Source organism: Ranitomeya variabilis, chromosome 5 (genome assembly GCF_051348905.1).
Source record: "Ranitomeya variabilis isolate aRanVar5 chromosome 5, aRanVar5.hap1, whole genome shotgun sequence".
In the NCBI taxonomy this organism is placed as follows: domain Eukaryota; kingdom Metazoa; phylum Chordata; class Amphibia; order Anura; family Dendrobatidae; genus Ranitomeya; species Ranitomeya variabilis.
The window spans coordinates 619784876-619801001 of record NC_135236.1 but is presented as its reverse complement, the minus strand read 5'-3'; positions in this window follow the sequence as shown (position 1 = coordinate 619801001).

The following is a 16126-nucleotide window of genomic DNA, read 5'->3' as shown; positions in this document are numbered from 1 at the left end:
TTATGATCTATGGTCTGGACTCTTATCTGCATGAGAATCTACCTCCAGAGCTTATTTTATATAAAAGGGAGTGTAGCAAATGTGAACCAAGTAATGACTAACACTGTTCTCATTAATCAGATCATAGATAGGTCAGAGTTAACCCAATACAGCAGAGCTGACACAGTGCAGCAAAAGTAAAATTTCTCTTGTTGCAAACATTTGCAGCAGCACCTGATCTCTCATAGTGCTGACACTTCTGTTGCAGAGCTGTTCCTGATTATTACTAAAACAGTACAGCAGAGCCAACACAGTAGAGCAGAGTTGAAATTTGTGTCTTTCCAAACATAGCAATTATGCAAATTGTCTCTTCAGAGAGGAAGAGAGCTAGAACTCTAGTGCCACCTTTTGGAAGGTAGCAATCCTACAAGTCAATGTTGACCCTTTAACGAGCCTTGTGACATGACTTAGGATAATAGCCAAACCAGAATCTCAATTTGCAGATACTTTCTTTTGGGGTGCTGCCCCTCATCAGTGCAAAGCGGAGATCTGGTTTGGCTGTGTGAGAGGCGTCAGACCATTATCCAAGAAGTATCGTTTCTCCTTGCGAGATCTCCTTGGAGATCGACATGCTAAGCATGCCGAGATGAGGAGACTTAAAGCCGCAATGCTCCTCATATTACCTCCTCCTCATATTACCAAGAGGAGCATTGTGGGTTTAAGTCTCCTCATCTCGGCATGCTTAGCATATCGATCTCCGCAAGGAGAAACAATACTTCTTGGATTCCAAACAAAACAAGCACATTTGCAGTTGTCTTCTCACAGAGGTATTAACTCTACTTTATTGTCTTTCCTCCACACTAACTGCCTGTGAAATGGAAGCTGAAGTACTGTGGGAGAACTGCAGTTGCAAATGTTTTTGTAATTCGGCAAAGCTCACTTCCGTTGTACTGTGTTAGTTCTGATATCACTGCTAAGCTGTGTATGATTCTGATTTCAAAGCGTCAAGTCATTACATACCACACTGCTTATGCCCCTTTCCATTTAAAATAAACTCAGGAGGTAGATTCTCATGCATGTCAGTGTCCGGCCCATAGATCTTAACAGCTTGTTTGCATTGAAGAAAACATGATTTTTGTGGAATAAATCATTGGATCACAGAAATCAAAGTATCATTTTATTCAACTTTCTCTGACCTGAGTGCCCATAAAAAAGCAACTTAGGAGGATTAATCCTACTGACATATTCCCTGTAAGAGAAGATGAATAAAATAACTAATGATTTTGCAGAAATTATTCATATGGATGGTAAAGAAAAAAAGATAAAAACATTGTCAAATGCAAGAACAAGTTTAGCCCCTTTGTGACCACCAATATGTCTTTTTACTGACCTGTTATGTAAGAGACTAGCATCCCCCAATGGGTGACAATCTAGCAGCTATCAACAGTACTCTATAGCTGACAACTTGCTGCATCTGCCAAACATCAGTGTTGGTACCGACATGGTTAATGTCCTGTGCTCTCAGGGTTAATGTTGCTAGCCTCTTTTCCATAATAGGAGGGGTATTTATACTCGCTCCTAACCTGGTTTCTCTGTCAGCTATAGATTCTGTTTCTGTCTGTATGCATGACTTCTGGAGTGTGTGTCCGGCTTGCATAGTGTTATCTTGCTTTCCGTGCTTTACTCTGTTTCTGTTACTGGCTTACTGAACTCTGGCTTTGCATCTGACTATCCCCTGTCTCTCCGTTTTGGTACCTCGTAATCTCCTGGCTACGACCTCTGCTTGTTTGATTATTCTTTAGTGCTTGTCCCTTCTCTGTTTCTCCGGCATCTGGCTCCGTCCCCTTACCTCCTCCCACTCTGTCACATGGTCTAAGGTCCTGTTCATTACCTGAACACTCTGTTTCATGTCAAAGGTCCCGTGGGTTCAGGTTAGTAACTTGGCGTCTTGCTCAGCTGCTGTGTGCAGCTTCCCCTGCAGCATTGATACCAGGGCGCCGTGACAGTAGTTTAACCCCTTAAAGGAAACCTGTCACAAGGATTGGCAGATTGGGTTGAGCGAAACAGATCGGACAAATTAAAAAAATCGCTGACTTTCGGCAAAGTCGGGTTTCATGAAACCCGATCCTAGTGTGGGATCGGCCATGCGGTCGGCGATCTTCGCTCCAAAGTCGCGTTTCGTATGACGCGTTCAGCACCATTTCTCAGCCAATGAAGGAGGATGCAGAGTGTGGGCAGCGTGATGACATATGTCTCGGTCCCCACCATCTTAGAGAAGGGCATGACAGTGATTGGCTTGCTTTCTGCGGCGTCACAGGGGGTATAAAGGGGCGTGCACACCGACCGCCAGCTTTCTTCTTCCGATCTTAGCATAGGGAGAGATTGCTGCAGCTTCGTCAGAAGAAGGGATATAGTTAGGGAGGGAAGATTAACCCCCAAACCGCTTGTGCTGTAGCGATTTCCACTCTCCAGCACCACCTTTTTTGCAGGGACAGTGGAGGCTATTTTTGTCACAAAGTGGATGTACGTCAGTTCTGTTAGTTTGTCGTATATCAGCCACCCACGTTCAGCCACTTACATTGTGCTGTGTTATACACTGGGCCTGAGTTGCGGTGCAGTCTCCACAAAATAAAAAGGGAGATTTAAATTCTCAACAAGTTTATTTACACCTTCTACCTTGTTTTACAGTACCATATGATGGTTGTTATTTTGGTAACATTTTCCCAAAAATGGGGAAGTCTGGTGGAAGAGGCCGTGGGCGGTCATTGCCAGCTGGTACTGATAGTGGTGGTGGAGCATCTGGTGGTAGTGGGTAAAGCAAAATAGCACCTAAGGCTGGAGTTGTTGAACCAGCGTCATCGTCTGGCTACACAAGGCCTCGAAGGCTCCCTTATCTTGGAGAAGGAAAACCGCTTTTAAAGCTGGAGCAGCAGGAAAAAGTTTTGGCTTTCCTTGCTGACTCAGCCTCTCGCTCTTTCGCCTCCTCTTCAGAAAGTTCAAAATATAAAAGCAGCGAGTCGTCAGTGGATGCTCCCGGTCAGGAACAAGACATTTCCTTGTGTCCTTCACCCAAACCAAAAGTGAAGGATGCGTCAGGCGACACTACAGGTTACTCCATGGAGCTCTTTACACATACCGTGCCTGGGTTAGAAAGGGAAATTGTTAACTGCCCATTAAAAGATGAATTGGACATGGAGTGCACTGATGCACAGCCACAGCTAGATTATTATGCTGTTCCATTGACTAAGATCAATAAATTGCCCTCGCAGTGTACTCAGCCAGAATCTGACCCTGATGAGACTGTGGTGCCACGTCTCGAACATTATAGCACCTTACACGGTGACACAGAGGAAGGTGCACATGACATTGAAGAGTATGTGATAGATGACCCAGTTGTTGACCCAGATTGTCAGCCATTGGTGGAAGAGAGTGCCGCTGCCAGTAGCTCAGAAGTGGAAGAGGATGATCTGCAGCAGCCGTCTACATCGCAACAGCTGTCATCTGGCAGGCCCGTATCAGGCCAAAAACGTGTGTCAAAAACAAAAACAGTTTTAGGACAGCGTGGCCATCCGGTGAAAGTAGCACAGCGTGCAATGCCTGAAAAGGTATTCGATAGTAGGAAGAGTGCAGTGTGGCAATTTTTTAACCAAGATGCGAATGATCAGTCAAAAGTTATCTGTAAGAAATGCTCAAAGACCTTTAGCAGAGGGGAAAATCTTCAAAATTTAAATACAACATGCATGCATAGACATTTAACCAGCATGCACTTGCAAGCCTGGACTAACTACCAAACATCCCGTACCATTGGTGCACCAGCTCTGAATGAACGTAGTCAGCAACTTTACATTGCTTCCCTCACTGTAAGCCCACCGGTTAGGACACCACCAGCAGCAAATGTGGAGGTATCGTCGCAAGGCCAAAGCAGTCAGGGAATCACAAGGTTTTTGGTAGGAAACACTGTATATAGGTCAACATCAAGAATACTTGTAATAATTATAGGGGATAACTCAGGAGACTCTTTGCGTGGAACAAGACAACTACAGGACACAGTTTTATAAGTGGTAAAGTCTACATTATCACACGGTGATTCAAACAGGTGCAGAGAGAAACTCAAGTCCACAACACTTGGTGCAAATATCAAATGCAGCTCAGCAGTCTATAGGAAACTTCAGAGGAAAATGCAAACACGCAGAAAGTCTATGAAGCACAATTATTCTTGAGGATACTTGACACGAATAAGTCCTTGCTTAGTCCACAACACAGATAGATATGCTTATAAGGCAGTTCAAATAATATCTTAGCTCAACCAGGGAGGTCTGGGTAATAGTCTCAGGTTCTTGCAGAGCAGAAACAGCTAATGCAGATGGAAGCAAACACGAGCAGCAGATGAAGGAGGATTACTGGAACTGTTGTATGCAGCAGGAATTCAGAGCAGAGTAGCAGGATAACCGCACAGGTTCACAGGAGCAGGTATATTGCCAGGGAGTCACCAGAGGTCAGGAGCTGGATGCAAGGCAGAATACTCTAGCACAGACTGAAGGCTGGGGTGGAGTTTTATAGCAGGAAGACACAGTGCACATGAGACCAAAGATGCCATCTTGGAAAAGGGCAGTAATGCACAAAAAGGTAATAAAAATGTTGAGTCCTGACAATACCATCACCAACTTTCTCTCAATCCGCCATGTCCACCACAACCACCACCGCTAGTTCCACCATATGCCGCTCTCCAGTCCAGCTCACCCTACAAGAGACACTCGATAGGAGAAGAAAGTACTCATCCTCTCATTTGCGTACACTGTTATGATCCGGTGACCTTGGATCCGCATGAGACTTTCTCATGAGTAGGTGGAACCTATACTGACCACAAACCCTAAACTGACATCGCAACTAGAAGTAGCCGTGGGGTGTACCTAACAATCCTAGACACCTCGACACAGCCGGAGGACTAAATACCCCTATAGATGGAAATGGGAATCCTATCTTGCCTCAGAGCAGAACCCCAAAGGATAGGCAGCCCCCCACAAATATTGACTGTGAGTATTAGAGGAAAGACATGCAGGCAGAAAACAGGGTTTAGCAAAAGAGGCCACTCTAGCTAAATAGGAAAGGATAGGACAGAATGCTAAGCGGCAGGGGCGGACTGGGCCAGGTGGCAAAGGGGCAAGTGCCCCCCAGGCTGGTCCCCCCAGCAGCAGTTGCGGGCCGGTCCCCCCGGCAGCAGTTGTGGGACGCCCGGCCCTTTGCTGCCTAGAGGAAGGCTAGTGGCACTGTACTAACGTGTACAAATGCCGGGCGGCCATCCCTGTGTTGTAGACACGCCCACTCTTCTGCACACTGTGTGGGTGTGTCTTCTGATCTCACCTCAGCAGCGCGCTGGCCAGGATGCTTCCTGTGACCTGTCATCCTCTGGTATGAGACAGAGCAGCTTCAGAGAAGAGGTCAGCAGGGGGGCCGGGGCAAGAGGTCAGGGACAGGGCCGGATCCTGCGTCGGAGGCTCTGAAGCACGGTGTGAGGATTTATTGCACCAGTGTGAACTTTCATGCAGCTCAGGTCGATCTGTCAGTGGGAGTCATAGGCTCCAGCGTCACCCGATCTGCAGGAAAGTTCAAACTGCAGCAATAACTCCCAGTCAGTGTCAGACCCCAGTATACAGAGTCATCCTGCACTGACTGCTCCTGAGCCTGGCTCCAGAACATTATATGTCACATATAATTCCATACATTATAATGTGAGGTCTGCAGCCAGTTTCTGGTGTGATCAGTGCATATAACACTGCAGGCATGTGCTCATAGTATAGGACATTACTACACAGATTAGTGTATGACTGGTGTGTAATATACCAGTGGTGGTGAACCTATGGCACGCATGCCAGAGGGGGCACACAGAGCCCTCCAGATGGGCACGTGCGCCATCTCAGCACTATCGCTGCCACCACTCTCTTCCCTAGCGTCGGTGCTGCAGCCACTCTCCTCTGCTCCTAACTCCCCCATCAGGCCACGCGCCGTTCCATCAGTCTGCGCACGGGCTGAGGACGGGGATCTCGCACGGGTTGAGGACGAGGATGGCGTGCGGGTTGAGAAGAGTGGTTTCGGCACTATTGCCAAGATGGCGCTCGTGCCCACAGGTAGGACTGATAGATGAAGAGACCAGATCAGCGTTGGAACGGGCAGAGGTAAGTGGATTTTTTTTTTAATGTGAGGCCATTATACTATATGCAGCGTCACATGGGACCATTATACTGTATGCAGCATGATGTGTGGCCATTATACTGTATGCAGCATGATGTGTGGCCATTATACTGTATGCAGCATGATGTGTGGCCATTATACTGTATGCAGCATCATGTGTGGCCATTATACTGTATGCAGCATCATATGTGGCCATTATACAGTATGGAGCACTATGTGTGTCCATTATACAGTATGAAGCATCAAGTGGGGCCATTATACAGTATGGATCATCATCTGGTTCCATTATACAGTATGGAGCTCTGTGTGGCCTTTATACAGTATGGAGCATCACGTGGGGCCATTATACAGTATGGAGCATCACGTGGGGCCATTATTCAGTATGGAGCATCATCTGGTTCCATTTTACAGTATGGAGCATCATGTGGGGCTATTATACTGTATGGAGCACAATGTGTGGCCATTATACAGTATGGAGCTTCATGTGGGGCCATTATACAGTATGGAGCATTATGTGGGACCATTATACAGTATTGAGCACTATGTGTGGCCATTATACAGTACGGAATACAGTATGGAGCATCATGTGTGGCCATTATACAGTATGGAGCACTATGTGGGGCCATTATACAGAATGGAGCATCATTTGGGACCACAATACTGTATCAAGCACTATGTGGGACCATAATTCTGTATGGAAGGCAATGCAGAGCCCCGTTATGCTGTATAGAGCACTATGTGAGGCCCATTACACTGTATGGAGGACTATGTGGAACCATTACACTGTATGGAGGACATTTTGTGCAGATTATACTGTATGGAGAGCTGTGTTGGGTTTACCTTTGGAAAATCACACTGTGATGGGGTCATCATTCTTTGTTATTCTATAGTGTAGACACTATAGGGCGCTAATGTAGGAGTTGTCTTTCTAATATAAAACCTCAGTATTGCGGTTAAATTGCCGTGTTGGCACTTTGTGATAAATAAGTGGGTTTTAGATTGCAGTTTGGGCACTCGGTCTCTAAAAGCTTCGCCATCACTGTAATATACTGTGTTACAGACATCCAGACATCATCTCATGTCTATACAACCTTTATACCTAAAGCACCAATTGGTTGCTGGTATAAAATAGAAGTGACAAAAACTTGTATTAAAAATATAAATTATTATTTCAATATTAAAATGATTTAAAACAGGAAATGGTACTGAAAGAAAACTGAGGCAAATTAACTCATATAATTTAGAATTTTAGCAGCATAGATATACGATATAGCAGCATGAGTCTAAATAGTATCTATTGCCCAAAACCTTGGCTAAAATACATTAATATGTAGGACGTGTGCCTATATATAGGGGATATGTGAGGGCTCATACTATATAGGGGCTCATACTGAATATAGGGGGCTATTTGGGGCTCATACTGTATATAGAGAGGCCATGTGAGGGCTCATACGAAATATAGAGGGACATGTGGGGGCTCACATTTTTTTTAAGTGTCTATGAGGCGGCTCATACTGTACATAGTGGGCTATGTGAGGACTCACTAAATATAAGGATCTATGTGAGGGCTCATACTGTATATAGGGGGAACCTGTTGAGCTCACACTCCATGTAAGGGGTTATGTGACAGCTCATGCTGCAGATAAAGAAGTTATGTGGAGGCTCATACCTCATATGGCAGGCTGTGTGTGGACTCATACTGTATATACGGGAGATGTCAGTATACTTAAAGGGAACCTGTCACCAGGTTATTACCATATAACCTATGACCACCACCTTTCAGCCCCATGTGACAGTGTTCTAATGCTGTGTATATGACGCCCTGTGACGTAAAAAAATAGGTTTTATTATACTCACCTACTGGGCAGTCCGGTCCGATGGACGCCGCTGGTCTTGTGCCTCCTCTCATCTTGCGATGGTGTTCTCCTTCCCTCCTTCGTTTGGGTGATGCATCCTATGTCATCCACACAGTGTTCCCCATTGTGCTCCTGCTGTGCAGGCGCTCTTCTGTCTGCCCTGCTGAGGGCACAGCACAGTACTACTGTATAATGCTCATGCGTCAGCGCTCTTTGGCCTTTGCCTGCACATGCGCAGAACTTTGCTCTGCCCTGAGCAGAATTAATTTCAGCTTATTGGTTTGGCCTCCACGACAGTCATGGTCTGTCACGTGGCCCCTCTGAGAAATTATATTTGATGTGTATACAGATGATATGTAACTGATATATCACATACCACGGGCTGGATTACATCCGGATTAGCTGCAGATTGAAAGCTGCGTACAACCGCAGTGTTCAACCCGCAGCGTCCAGATGTTACAGCATAGTGGAGGGGATGTTATGAAATCCCGTCTCCACTATGCGTGCGAACATGCACCCGGCGGCCCTGCGATTATGGACACGCGGCGCGTCTTTTTAGAACACAGCATGTCTGTTCACCTTGCGGTAATGATCCGTCTCCGCAAGGTAAAACACAGGGCCCTATGTGTGAGGTGCGGTGATTCCGGATGTGTGCAATGAACACATCCGGAATCACCGCTCGTACAGAAGGGGGCGGGGCTTTGGGTGGAGCGGGTTTTCCGCTCAATCCGGACCGTGGACACACACCCTAAAAGAATCCTCCTGTGTGTAATGACTCTATATAATATAGGAGTTTCACTTTTTGTATCGAAGAAATTAAATAAATTCACTTTTTGATGATATTGTAATTTTGTGAGAAGCTCCTGTATATGACCTGTCAGTCTCTTTACAATGTAAGTCAATGAATCCTCATTTTGAGCCTGGTTCTCATGCTCCATAGACTTATATTGTAAAAGCCACTTATGGGTCACTGAGCACAGGGTGACCCATAGAGTCTGAATAGCCCTCAGGTGACTTAGAAGAGGAGCAACGCTGTATACTGGAGAAGACTGCGATCTGTGAGTCCATTAACACACTGACACTGCACTAAATTAACATTTAGGCTATGTGCACACGTCAGGATTTTCTGCAGAATTTTCCTAAACAAAACTGGACTTTTTCTGCAGGAAATCCGCTTGCGTTTTTTTTTTTGCGTTTTTTATTCCGGAGCTTTCCCAATGCATTATATAGCGGAAAATTCATGAACATGCTGCGTTTTTTACTGCGATGTGCTTTTTTCATGGAAAAAAACGCAACGTATGCACAAATTGTGGAATGCATTATAAATGATGGGATGCATATGTATGCGTTTTTTAAGAGTCTTTATCGTGTTTTTATAGGGGAAAAAAGTGAAAAATCCTGAACTTGTGCACATAGCCTTACACAGATTTAAAGAAAAAAGTTAATGACTGTTTCTTAAGGTGGACTGTTTTGTTTGTTTTACAATGGAGGTGAGTATATATGAATCAATTCTATGAGGACAAAATGCAATTTCCAAGCCACACACTTCTTTTTTCCAACACTGTTTCCTGGGCTCTAGATGATTTTCTGCAGTGATTCTGTGTGATGGCACGTTACTGAATCATGATAGAGCACTGTGCACATGGTCACGATTCCCTGGAATTGCCAGCGTAGTGATTGCAAGTATGAGTTTGCATACTTGCGATGCTCACGAGCAGACTAGAGTCTGAGACAACTCTCTGAGTAGCTCACTGAGAGAAGTGGATGAGAATCTAGTCAGCATTTGACCACAACTATCCCATCATTACTCCGACTTTATCTTTTCAAACTCTTGTAACCTCTACTCCCTTTTAAAATCAGCCAGAGGTAAACACAATGAGGGTACGTGTCCACGGTCAGGATGGCCGGCGGTATCGTCGGAGCGGCAAACCCGCTCCGCGCTAAGCCCCGCCCCCTTCTGGGACGCGATGATGCCGGATGTGTTCATTGTACACATCCGGGATCATCGCACCCCTCGCATAGGGCCCTGTGTTATTCCTTGCGGCCATGCAGCGTCGCCGCAAGGAACACGGACATGCTGCGATCTGAAAAGACGTGCAGCATGTCCGGAGTCGCAGGGCCGCCGCGTGCGTGTTTCCACGCATAGTGGACACGGGATTTCAAAAAATCCCCACCACTATGCTGGAACATCTGGACGCTGCGTGTATGACGCTGCAGCCCCACGCAGCGTCAACCACGCAGCGTTTCCTGACCGTGGACACGTACCCTAAGGATGTGCCGCTGCTAATGGGCCACTGCTGTGTACTTGCCCCCCAGGCCAAAACTTGCCAGCCAGCCCCTGCTAAGCGGTCAGTATTAAAACCCTGAAAATATTCACAAAAGATAATACAAAAATTCCACCATCTAACTAAAGACATGGAACATATATCTGCATCTCCTGAGAATCCAACTTGACTGGAAAAATCCTGAAACAGTCTAAGCTCAGGGGTGGGATTCAGCCGGTACGACCCGGTACGGGGCAGCCGTTTACTAAAATTTCTAGCTGCCAGCGTTCCGGTAATCAGGGCCGTATTTCCCACGTGCCTAGGGGCGGGAGGATGCGGGGGGGCGGCGCCTGAGCAAGGTGTGTTTTTTTTTTTTTTTTAATAATGCGGGGTAGCGCCCACCCAAACCCACCCGCCCTCCCTATCTCCCTCTTCCCCATCTCCCTCTTCTGGCTCCTGTACTGCGCTATCACGTATGCTGCAGTGGACGGAGGCCGGGAGCTGGAAGGGGAACACGTCACACTGCAGGCCCCGCCCCCTCCTCGCTGTGGCGCCAAGTTCAGTTTCTGTCTGAGCAGCTGCGGGGCGGGGATGGTGTGAGGTGTGTTGTGTTCAGGTCAGTTGTCCGGTGCTTGGTGTGTAACTGCTGGTCCCAGCATATCCGACAGCTTCAGCGCTAGCAGGAGAGGCCGGCCCGCTCAGCTACACACTACACAAGATTATGCTGACTGGGGCCCTGTCCTCACCTGGTAGTGTTAATGCTGCGGTCTGCGGGGACTGGGAAGGAAGGGGCATCACACGGAGCCTCACGCTGTGATTCCCTCTGCTGCTGCCTGTGCCCTGCTGCTGACATGAGGCTGTGGGAGGTGCTGAGAGGAACATCACAGTGATCAGGACATGGTTAATGTCCTGCTTCAATTAGGGGGCCTCTGCAGTATGTGGCCGCCCTGCCCCATGTACACCTTCCAGCAAGACTTGTTTTTATTATTCTGGAGCAGCTGTAGAACCATAAATTCCAGCATTCCCAGCCTTTGTGTAAGGGGGACTTGTACCTTCACGCCCTGACTTTTTTATTCTGTAGCTGCAGAATAACTACAGGTTTAGGTTACATGTCCTGTCGTTCTAATTATGGAGATGTAGGACTGCAAATCCCAGCATGCCCTGTGGTTGGTACTGTAGGGACTGCAAATCCCAGCATGCCCTGTGGTTGGTACTGTAGAAACTGCAAATCCCCAGCATGCCCTGTGGTTGGTACTGTAGGGACTGCAAATCCCAGCATGCCCTGTGGTTGATTCACTAGGGACAGGTAGTGATGGCTACTAGCCAACATGTGCGGCACTTGCGGTGAGACAAAAAAACACTGCTAGCAGTCTTTTTTTTCCGTTGCTGCAAGTGCCGCACATGTCCGCAAGTCCCATAGGGAATGAATGAGGCCGTGTGATCTTACTGTACACCGGACATGAATTACCGGCTTTTCAAAGGACGCCGGTGCATAAAAATCGGACAGCACTCGCATGGTGCGAGTGCTGTAGGATTTTTTTTCTTTGCACCCATTGACTTGCATTGGCGATTCTCAGCTGATATACGAGTGAATTGTCCTGTGCAGTACATTTGCTTTAGTCGTTTGTTTCTTTGAATGACTTTAATACCGTATGTCACAACGTATTCTTGTCATTAAGGGAGACAAACTGCTTCAAAAAATATGAATCGTGCCACTGGGCGTGGCTTATTAGTATGGGCGGGGTTATTGAAAATGGGCGTGGCCAAAATTCCGGCCGCCACGCGACTTAGAGGACCTGTTGTTAAAAATTTGAATCCCACCCCTGTCTAAGCTGGACAAGAAAAAACAATGAATAGCACTGATCTGTAAAGCACACAGCATGTGTGCTGCAGAAACAAAAACCAGACACTTATCTTTGCTGATTTGGCAGCAGAGCAGGAGGAACCATACTGAGATCCAAAACTTCTAAGAACAATGGACAACTGGCAAGGACTAATGAATCCAGCAACCTTAAATACCCCAGTCAGCACTGCAATCAGCAGGGACACCTGCCCAGGATTGCAAGCCAGGGACAACTGCATTACCACCAACAACCACCGGAGGGAACCCAAGAGCAGAATTCACAACAGTACCCCCCCTTCAGGAGGGGTCACCGAACCCTCACCAGAGCCCCCAGGCCGATCAGAACAAGCCAGATGAAAGGCACGAACCAAATCAGCAGCATGGACATCAGAGGCAAAAACCCAAGAATTATCCTCCTGGCCATAACCCTTCCATTTGACAAGGTACTGAAGCCTCCGCCTCGAAAAGCGAGAATCCAAAATCTTCTCAACCACATACTCCAACTCCCCATCAACCAACACAGGGGCCGGAGGATCAACAGAGGGAACAACAGGCACCACATATTTCCGCAATAAAGATCTATGGAAGACATTATGGATAGCAAAAGAGGTCGGAAGCGCCAATCGAAAAGACACCGGATTAATAATCTCAGAAATCCTATAAGGACCAATAAACCAAGGCTTAAACTTAGGGGAAGAAACCTTCATAGGAACATGACGGGAAGACAACCAAACCAGATCCCCAACCTGAAGCCGGGAACCAACACACTGACGACGGTTAGCAAAACGTTGAGCCTCCTCCTGAGACAACACCAAATTGTCCACCACATGAGCCCAAATCTGCTGTAACCTGTCAACCACAGAATCCACACCAGGACAGTCAGAAGGCTCAACCTGCCCTGAAGAAAAACGAGGATGAAAACCAAAATTACAAAAGAAGGGTGAAACCAAAGTAGCCGAACTAGCCCGATTATTAAGGGCAAACTCGGCCAATGGCAAGAAAGCCACCCAATCATCCTGATCAGCAGACACAAAGCATCTCAAATAAGTCTCCAAGGTCTGATTAGTTCGCTCGGTTTGGCCATTTGTCTGAGGATGAAATGCGGAAGAAAAAGACAAATCAATGCCCAGCCTAGCACAAAAGGCCCGCCAAAACCTAGAAACAAACTGGGAACCTCTGTCGGACACAATATTCTCCGGAATACCATGCAAACGAACCACATGCTGAAAAAACAACGGAACCAAATCTGAAGAGGAAGGCAATTTAGGCAAAGGTACCAAATGAACCATCTTAGAGAACCGGTCACAAACCACCCAGATAACGGACATCCTCTGGGAAACCGGAAGATCAGAAATAAAATCCATATAAATATGCGTCCAGGGCCTCTCAGGGACCGGCAATGGCAAAAGCAACCCACTAGCACGGGAACAACAAGGCTTGGCCCGTGCACATGTCCCACAGGACTGCACAAAAGAACGCACATCACGTGACAAAGAAGGCCACCAAAAAGACCTACCAACCAAATCTCTGGTACCAAAAATACCAGGATGTCCAGCCAACACAGAACAGTGAACCTCAGAAATTACTCTACTAGTCCATCTGTCAGGAGCAAACAGTTTCCCCACCGGACAGCGGTCAGGTTTGTCAGCCTGAAATTCCTGAAGAACCGGTCGTAAATCAGGGGAAATGGCAGAGAGGATCACCCCTTCTTTCAGAATGCCGACCGGTTCAAGGACCCCAGGAGAATCAGGCAAAAAACTCCTAGAGAGGGCATCAGCCTTAATATTCATAGAACCCGGAAGATACGAGACCACGAAATCAAAACGGGAAAAAAACAAGGACCATCGAGCCTGTCTAGGATTCAGCCGTCTGGCTGACTCGAGGTAAATCAGATTCTTATGATCGGTCAAGACCACAATACGGTGCTTAGCTCCCTCAAGCCAATGTCGCCACTCCTCAAACGCCCACTTCATAGCCAACAATTCCCGATTGCCGACATCATAATTGCGTTCGGCAGGCGAAAACTTACGGGAAAAGAAGGCACATGGTTTCATCAAGGAACCAACAGGATCCCTCTGGGACAAAATGGCCCCTGCACCAATCTCAGAATCGTCAACCTCAACCTGAAATGGAAGAGAAACATCCGGTTGACACAACACCGGGGCAGAAGTAAATCGGAGTTTAAGCTCCAGAAAGGCAGAGACAGCCGCAGAGGACCAATTCGCCACATCAGCGCCTTTCTTCGTCAAATCGGTCAAGGGTTTAACCACGCTGGAGAAGTTAGCAATGAAACGGCGATAAAAATTAGCAAAGCCCAAAAATTTCTGAAGGCTCTTCACGGATGTGTGTTGAATCCAATCATGAATGGCCTGAACCTTAACTGGATCCATTTCTATAGATGAGGGAGAAAAAATGAAGCCCAAAAAAGAAACCTTCTGCACTCCAAAGAGACACTTAGATCCCTTAACAAACAAAGCATTATCACGAAGGATCTGAAAAACCATCCTGACCTGCTTCACATGAGACTCCCAATCATCGGAAAAAATCAAAATGTCATCCAAATATATAATCAAGAATTTATCAAGATAAGTCCGGAAGATATCATGCATGAAGGACTGAAAAACAGATGGAGCATTAGAGAGCCCGAATGGCATCACAAGGTATTCAAAATGGCCTTCGGGCGTATTAAACGCAGTTATCCATTCATCACCCTGCTTAATACGAACAAGATTATATGCCCCCCGAAGGTCAATTTTAGTAAACCAACTAGCCCCCTTAATCCTAGCAAACAAATTGGAAAGCAGAGGTAAAGGGTATTGAAACTTGACCGTGATCTTATTCAAGAGGCGATAATCAATACAGGGTCTCAAGGAGACATCCTTCTTAGCAACAAAAAAAATCCCGCTCCAAACGCTGAAGAAGATGGCCGAATATGCCCTTTCTCCAAAGACTCCTTAACATAACTCCGCATAGCGGTATGTTCAGGCACAGACAGGTTGAAAAGTCGGCCCTTAGGAAACTTACAGCCTGGAATCAAGTCAATAGCACAATCACAGTCCCTATGCGGTGGAAGGGAACTGGACTTGGGCTCATCGAATACATCCTGAAAATCAGACAAAAACTGGAATTTCAGAAGAGGAAGAAGTGGAGATTGACATCAAAGGAACGTCATTGTGAGCCCCCTGACAACCCCAACTAGTCACAGACATAGACTTCCAATCCAACACAGGATTATGTACCTGCAACCACGGAAAACCCAGCACGATAGCATCATGCAAATTATGCAACACCAGAAATTGACACTCTTCCTGATTGGCTGGCGCCATGCACATGGTCACCTGTGTCCAAAACTGGGGTTTATTTTTAGCCAAAGGTGTAGCATCAATGCCTTTTAAAGGAATAGGGTTCTGCAAATACTGCAAGGGAAAACCACAACGCCTGGCAAACTCAAAGTCCATTAAGTTCAAGGCAGCGCCTGAATCCACAAACGCCATGACAGAAAATGATGACAATGAGCAGATCAAGGACACAGATAACAGAAATTTAGGTTGTACAGTACTGATGGTAAATGAACTAGCGATCCTCTTTGTACGCTTAGGGCAGACTAAAATGACATGAGAAGCATCGCCACAATAAAAACACAACCTATTCTGACGTCTGAATCATTGTTGTTCCGTTCTAGACAGAATCCTATCACATTGCATTGGCTCAGGCATCTGCTCTGAGGACAACGCCACAGAGCGCACAGTTCTGCGCTCGCGCAAACGCCGATCAATCTGAATGGCCAGAGACATAGAATTACTAAGACCGAAAGGCGTGGGAAACCCCACCATAACATCTTTAATGGATTCAGAAAGACCCTTTCTGAATATTGCCACCAAAGCATCATCATTCCATTTAGTCAACACAGACCACTTTCTAAATTTCTGACAATACAATTCTGCCGCTTCTTGACCCTGAGACAGGGCCAACAAGGTCTTCTCTGCTTGATCCAC